This window comes from Gossypium arboreum, chromosome 6 (genome assembly GCF_025698485.1).
Source record: "Gossypium arboreum isolate Shixiya-1 chromosome 6, ASM2569848v2, whole genome shotgun sequence".
NCBI lineage: Eukaryota > Viridiplantae > Streptophyta > Magnoliopsida > Malvales > Malvaceae > Gossypium > Gossypium arboreum.
Genome location: NC_069075.1, coordinates 15,559,547 through 15,566,579, shown reverse-complemented (window position 1 = coordinate 15,566,579; position 7,033 = coordinate 15,559,547). Strand labels below are relative to the sequence as shown.

General features: G+C 36.9%; 1 non-coding gene across 1 annotated transcript; it reads left to right on the top strand.

The window, feature by feature from the left end:
• Positions 1-6,705: 6,705 nt before the first annotated feature.
• LOC128294348 (small nucleolar RNA R71) lies at positions 6,706-6,812 on the top strand. Its single transcript, XR_008284660.1, has one exon. It is a non-coding gene; the product is annotated as a small nucleolar RNA R71 (small nucleolar RNA).
• The last annotated feature ends 221 nt before the right edge of the window (positions 6,813-7,033 follow it).

The window sequence follows — 7,033 nt, the reverse complement described above, 5'->3', positions numbered from 1 at the left end:
CTAGTTATTAAAGGGCTTATGCCCCAGTTATAAAAAGGGATTTTGCCCCAGTTATTAAAAGAGGCTAGGCCTCCAGTTATATGATAAAGCAGCTAAGCGCCGGTGGAGAGTTATGGCGGGGTGGGTCGAGTTAATCCCCACATGGTGTGTTGGTTGGTGCGGTGGAGAGTAGCGGATGGTGGGTTGAGTAGTCTCCCCAAATGGGCTTGCATTCTTTCATTGACATTATATGTGATATTGAAATGGGCCTATGGGCCATACCGTTTCTGATAAAGGCTTGACCCAATAATATGAAATTTGAAAAGGCTTGACCCGGTGTTATGAAATATGAAATTGAAAAGGGCTATGGCCCAGTACATGTTTGAGATTGGATTTGGGCTTAGACCCAACAGGCTATTATTGTTTTGGGCTCTGAAAGGGGCTTGTTGAACACTGAGTTTCCAAACTCACCCCCTTTCCTTAACCTTGCAGGTGAGCCTTGATGTGGGGACTTGGGCGGAGGGATTGAGTGGCCACGGTGATCGCTTTGGACCTTTAAATAAGCGTTGGTTTTCATTTAATTTCCTTTAATTATTATTTATTTTGGGTTGTAATAAGGCTATTTTCAAATTTTCTTTTATTTCTTCTGGATTATTTTATTTTAATAACTTCAAACACAGTTGATAATTGTTCAAATGGGCTAGACTTAGGGCGTGTTTTCAAAGCGATACTTGTTTTCAAAATATCTCAACACCACGATTAATCGATTTATCAAAGACGTCCACTTAAACAAATTTAAACTCGATATAACAAAGTGTGGCTATGGTTGTGGGCATGTCTAGGATTGGATCCAATCAAAGAGCTTGGTACTTAAGTAGCCTTCATGGCTCACCTCCTCTGTCTCGGATACCTACCTGGTGCCCAGCTTCCATACACTTTGTTAACTCAACAAAATATATGGATTTTAAAACACTAAAATGGAACGTGGGTTTTCAACTCCAACGTGGCACGTCAGATTCGGCCATAACGTCTGGGCCAGGTTTGGGGTGTTACAGTGGCCGAGGAAACTTTGAATATTTTTTACTGAAGTAGGTGGTGGCAATTTCTCAATAACTTCAATCTTTGCTTTGTCAACGGCAACTCCTTGCCATGAAATCTTATGTCCAAGAACAATGCCCTCACAAACCACGAACTTACATTTTTCCTAAAAGATTGATTTCTTGACTTCGACAAAGAACTAACTCCAGATTTTGCAAACAATCTTCAAATGTATCACCAAACACCAAGAGATCATCCATAAGATTTCTAAGAATTCCTCCACCATGTCTAAAAATATAACCATCATGTAATATTGAAAAGTTGCAGGGGCATTGCAGAATTCAAATGGCATTCTTAAAAATGAAAAATTTCCATACGAACATATGAATGTGGTCTTCTCTTTATCAACAAGAGTTATGGCAATTTGATTGTACCTTGAGTATCTATCCAGAAAGTAGTAGAAGGCTTTCCCCGCTAGTCTATCCAACATTTCATTGATAAATGAAAGAGGGAAATGATCCTTCCTTGTTGCTTTGTTGATTTTCTGATAACCATACAAACCCTTCATCCAATAATAGTATGAGTGGGAATAAGTTCGTTGTTACGACCAAAGTGACACCCCTTTTTTGGGTACACACTGAACAGGGCTCACCCAAGAACTATCAGAAATTGGGTAAATGATTTCAGCATCCAGCCATTTGATAATCTCCGTTTTCACCACTTCATTCATGATGGGATTCATTCTCCTTTGTTGGTCAATAGATTTTCCATGGAGTCCTCTAGTATTATCTTGTGAATGCAAATTGTTGGACTAATTCCTTTGATATCTGCAATTGACCACCCCAAGGCTTTCTTAGATCTCTTTAAATTTTTCAACAATTGAGCCTTTTGATCTTTTGTTAACACAGTAGAGATTACTACTGGAAATGTGTTGTTATCTCCTAGATACGCGTACTTCATGTGTACTAGTAAAGGCTTCAATTCCAGCATAGAGGGATCTTCTATGGATGGTCGAGGAGATTTAAATGAACGGTCAGACAGATTTAATGATTCGAAACTTCTCCTTGATCCATTTCCAATTTACTGAACTTTCATCAGTTTATCAAGATCTGCAATCATTTCTGTGTCAATTAACTCACATACATTTGCTTAAATTTCTGAACTGTGAAAACAAAAATCTTCATTTTTTTCTTGTACTTTTGTATCAATAATCTCAATAGCATCTCATTTTCATCAGTATCTACACACTTTATAGCATCAAAGATATTAAAATTTGATTGTTGATCATTAACTCTGATAGTTAATTTGCCTTTTTGGACATCAATTAATGTTCTCCTTGTTGCTAAGAAAGGTTTCCCAAGTATGATCGGTACCTCTTTATCAGCCTCACATTCCAGAATAATAAAACTTGCTGGAAAAATAAATTTGTCAACTCTTACCAATACGTCCTCTATTTTACCTTCTTGATATGCCTAGGTTCTATCAACAAACTGCAGTGTGATAGTTGTGGGCCTCGCCTTTCCTATTCCTAGCTTCTTGAAAATAGACATGGGTATTAGATTTATGCTTGCACCTAAATTACATAATGATTTGCCAACATAATGATTGCCAATAGAGCAAGGTATAGTAAAACTCTCTAGATCCTTCAATTTTGGTGGCAATTTGTTTCTGAGCATTATTGTGCACCCTTAAATGAAGCAAGAGTTTCAAATTCTCCTATCCTTCACTTCTTTGATAAAATATCTTTCATGAACTTCACGTAGTTAGGCATTTTCTCCAATGCTTCCACTAATTGCATATTAATATGTAATTGTTTCAGGACCTCTAGAAATTTATTGAATTGAAGATCTTGCTTGGATTTTTGGAAACACTGAAAGAAAGATGGCAATGGCCTTCCGTCCAATTGTCGAGATTATTTTTCCATGGCATTTTTATAGGCAATACAAGTTGCATCCACCATTTTTTTGTTGTTGTTCTTTTCCTTTGTAGCTTGTTCCCCTATTCACTCAGAATTCCTTTCATTTGCAAAAGTTGAATTTCCTTCTTCAGTAATAGTATCATTCACAACTCCTAGTAGCTGAATACCACTTCGCAGTGTAATGGCCTTGCACAGTAATCAAAGACACGACCTTCTCCAAAGTAAAAACATGTTAACTCTGCTGCTTTCATTTCTTGCCTTGCAGATGGTCTTTTCAATGTTTTAAATATATTTGTTAAAGATGAGACCTAGGTTGTTAGAGATGTAATTGCACCAAGCTTCATTGCTTCTGTAACTCTTCTGCCAGTTCCAACTCTGGTAGTGTGTAACACCCCGTACACGAGTCCGTTACCGGAGTCGAACACAAGGTGCATACAGACTTAACTTAATTACTTTCACAGTCCATTTAAAAAAAAAATTTCGGACAGGCTGGCTAACTGCGTCACTGTCGCCTTAAAAATCATATCTCGAGTTTCAAAACTCAAAAACTGATTCCATAAATTTTCCTTGAAATTAAACTCATATATCCATCTGTGGATTTATTTCTAGAATTTTTGGTCTGGCCAATTGGTACAGTTTATTAGTTAAAGTCTTCCCTGATTCTGGGTTCGACTACTCTGACCTTCATGTATTACGACTTGGATATCTCCCTGTACAGAGCTTCAATACTCATGCCGTTTGTTTCTAATGAAACTAGACTCAAATTGGAATCTATATATATTAGGAATGACTTCTAATTGTCTCTGGATAATTTATGATAAATTTCCAAAGTCGGAACAGGGAACCCAGAAACCGTTCTGGCCCTGTTTCACGAAAACCTAAATATCTCTTAACGTACAACTCATATGACTGTTTCGTTTCTTCCATATGAAAGTAGATTCATCAAGGTTCATTTACATAATTTATTCACTATTTAATTCCATTCCTACTATTTTTAGTGATTTTTCACATCCACATCACTGCTGCTGTCAGCATCTGCCCTTGAGGTAGACTTTACCTATTTAATAATTTCCATGATTCAATTAGCCCTTTTTGCATACATAGCACAAAGTATGATCATGATTAACCATTCCAATGGCTAATCGTTTCCAAACATTTCCGTACCTCTTAATAATCCACATATAAAACGATTATAGTACTATGCTAAAAACGTATAAAAGCCATTTTCGCATGGCTATCCAAATTTACACAAAATCCATGAGTACATGACCAACAACAAAAAGGGTAGTTCTATACATGCCATTTCAAGGTTCAACCAAAAGTATGCCAAAAGGAGCTTTGATAGTGTGGGCGACTTCGACTTCAAAATCCCGAGTCCGATAGCTGACGAGCCAAAATCTATAAAACAAAAATTCAGAGAAAGCGATAAGCACTTAATGCTTAGTAAGTTTCGAGCAAAGAATTTAAGCACAACAGAGGTATAGCATTCATATAACTAAACGGATAATTCCGTATATACATATTCTCAAATCATTCCTACTTCACATTCCAACCCCTGAATTCATACATGAGGATCATCTTAGCCAAATACCTAAGCTCACTACTCGATTGGCGAATATTATTGAAGGAATCAACTATTCCAATGCACATACGAACATACCTCATTGCTGGAATTTTGCAAGCGTATTAACTGAAATTTTTACAGCAAGATTGCTCATTCCCGAATCACGTACCTTCGAATTTTTATCCGGATATAGCGTCTCGCTCAAAAGCCTTCGGGACATAGCCCGGTTATAATAGCTCGCACGAATGCCTTCGGGACTTAACACGGATTTGGTAACTCGCACAAATACCTTCGGACCTTAGTCCGGATATGGTCTCTTAGCACAAAGCCTTCGGGACTTAGCCCGGACATCATTCGAATAACTATGCACATTTAACACTAAATCATGACACATTCGTATTTCATTTTCATTAGCAAAACTCAAACACAAGACACTTATCACACTTGCAATTTCGGCTCAATATCCACGCACAAAGAGCATGATTTCGATTTGCTTAAAACATGATCTAATCAAATCATAATTTAAGCTCTATTACTCAAGAACTTACCTCGGATCTTTCGAGCGATTTCGATGGCTATTCGACCACTTTTCCTTCCCTTTATCGGATTTAGATCCCTTTGCTCTTGAGCTTAATTAAACAAATAAATCGATTTAATCATTTGAGCATCGAAAAGAGGAACACAAGGCACTTAGCCCACATTTATACATTAGACCTTAAAGTCACATACATGTGAAATCATGCATCAACTCAAGATATTAACCCACACTCCCCTTCTTAGCCGATTGTCCTAACCAAGATAAAGGCATCAATATGCTTGCCTCTAACCGAATGCATGCACACCAATCCATCTCATGTGGCGAATATGCATGTTGATGTTGAGGCCAATTATATATTTAATACCACACATAAATGGCATACATTTTACTAACTAATGCATTACATATTGTAGCTCAATACGCATCTATCATTTACTCCATAACCGAAACATCATCATATGTAAATATATACCTTGAGATAGTATATATGTCATACCAATACATCATGTGCAAACATATATACATATAGGTGCAAGGGCCGAATCTCAAGTTGATTATAACCAAATATAAACATATATCCAAAACTCAAATCTTACCTACCATGCAATATGCATAAATCATACTTATGGATATACCATGGCCGAATACACCACAACACCATACCATTTCAATTTTGGTCATGGTTAAACAAAGAACTTAATGTCTCACTCAAAAATGCTAAAAGAAGATCCAAGAGTCCTCAATCCACCATCACATGTATCATTATCAAGCTTCATATTTAGCATGCAATGGCATTAACACAAAATCCACCTTGGCCGAATATCATCCCCATGACATAGCAAGGATTTGAACCATGGGCTAATAAGAACATCAAGCTAGCAACTAAAAACATGCATGAATCTCATGGCACAACCTCAAACATACCTTAATCTAGACACAAGTATGGCCAAACCTCCTCCTAATCCTCTTCCAAACCAAGCATGAAGCAAGAACTCCTTCTTTCTTCCTTAGAATTTTCGGCTCAAAGAAATGAAAAAGGATGAACAACAATTTTTTTTTCTTTTTTTCTTCAACTCACGCAAAATGGGGGGTAACACTCACACATTCTTTCTTTTTTTTTTCTTTTTCATTTCTTTATCACCCATACTCATTAATTTATTTTTTTCCTCCCATGATGCACCAGCATAACATGTCTATGACATGTTTTGCCCATAATCCTTTGTCATGGCCGGCCACTAACAATTAGGGGGGGAAATTTGACATGCAAGTCCTCCCTTTTGATTACATGCACTATTAGGTCCTTATAGATTAGCCTATCACATTTCAAAAGTGTCACACAAGTCCTACTAACTGAATTCACATGCAATCGACTAAATCGAAGCTTGAAATTTTCACACATTCATAATTACATATTCTAGACAATAAATATTACGTTCAAACATTTCGGTGACTCGGTTTAGCGGTCCCGAAACCACTTCCTGACTAGGGTCAATTTTGGGCTGTCACATAGTGGGGTATTCATAATCATTATTTTATATCCTTTCTAGAATTTCATAAGCCTCGTTGTATGATTTATCATATAACGTTTCATTTGCAGATGTATCAAAAACCATTATTGTACGAACATTCAATCCATTGTAAAACATTTCTATTTGCGTCCAATGCTGGAAACCATGCATCGGGCATTTTCTCAGTAGCTCCTTCAAATGCTCCCATGCTTCATATAATTTTTCATCCTCTAATTGTCTAAATGATATAATGTTTTTCCTCAACTTAGCATTCATGTTAGGAGCATTATATCTTAGCAGAAACCTTAAGCACAGCTCATTCCACAATGCCACGTACCTGACTGTAATGCATTTAACCATGCTCTAGCACAATCTCATAATGAGTAAGGGAATAACTTTAGTTGCAAGGAATCTTCAAGAACACCTTACTGCTTGAATTAATTGTAGACTTCCAAAAACATTCGTAAGTGCAACCTTGGATATTCAGT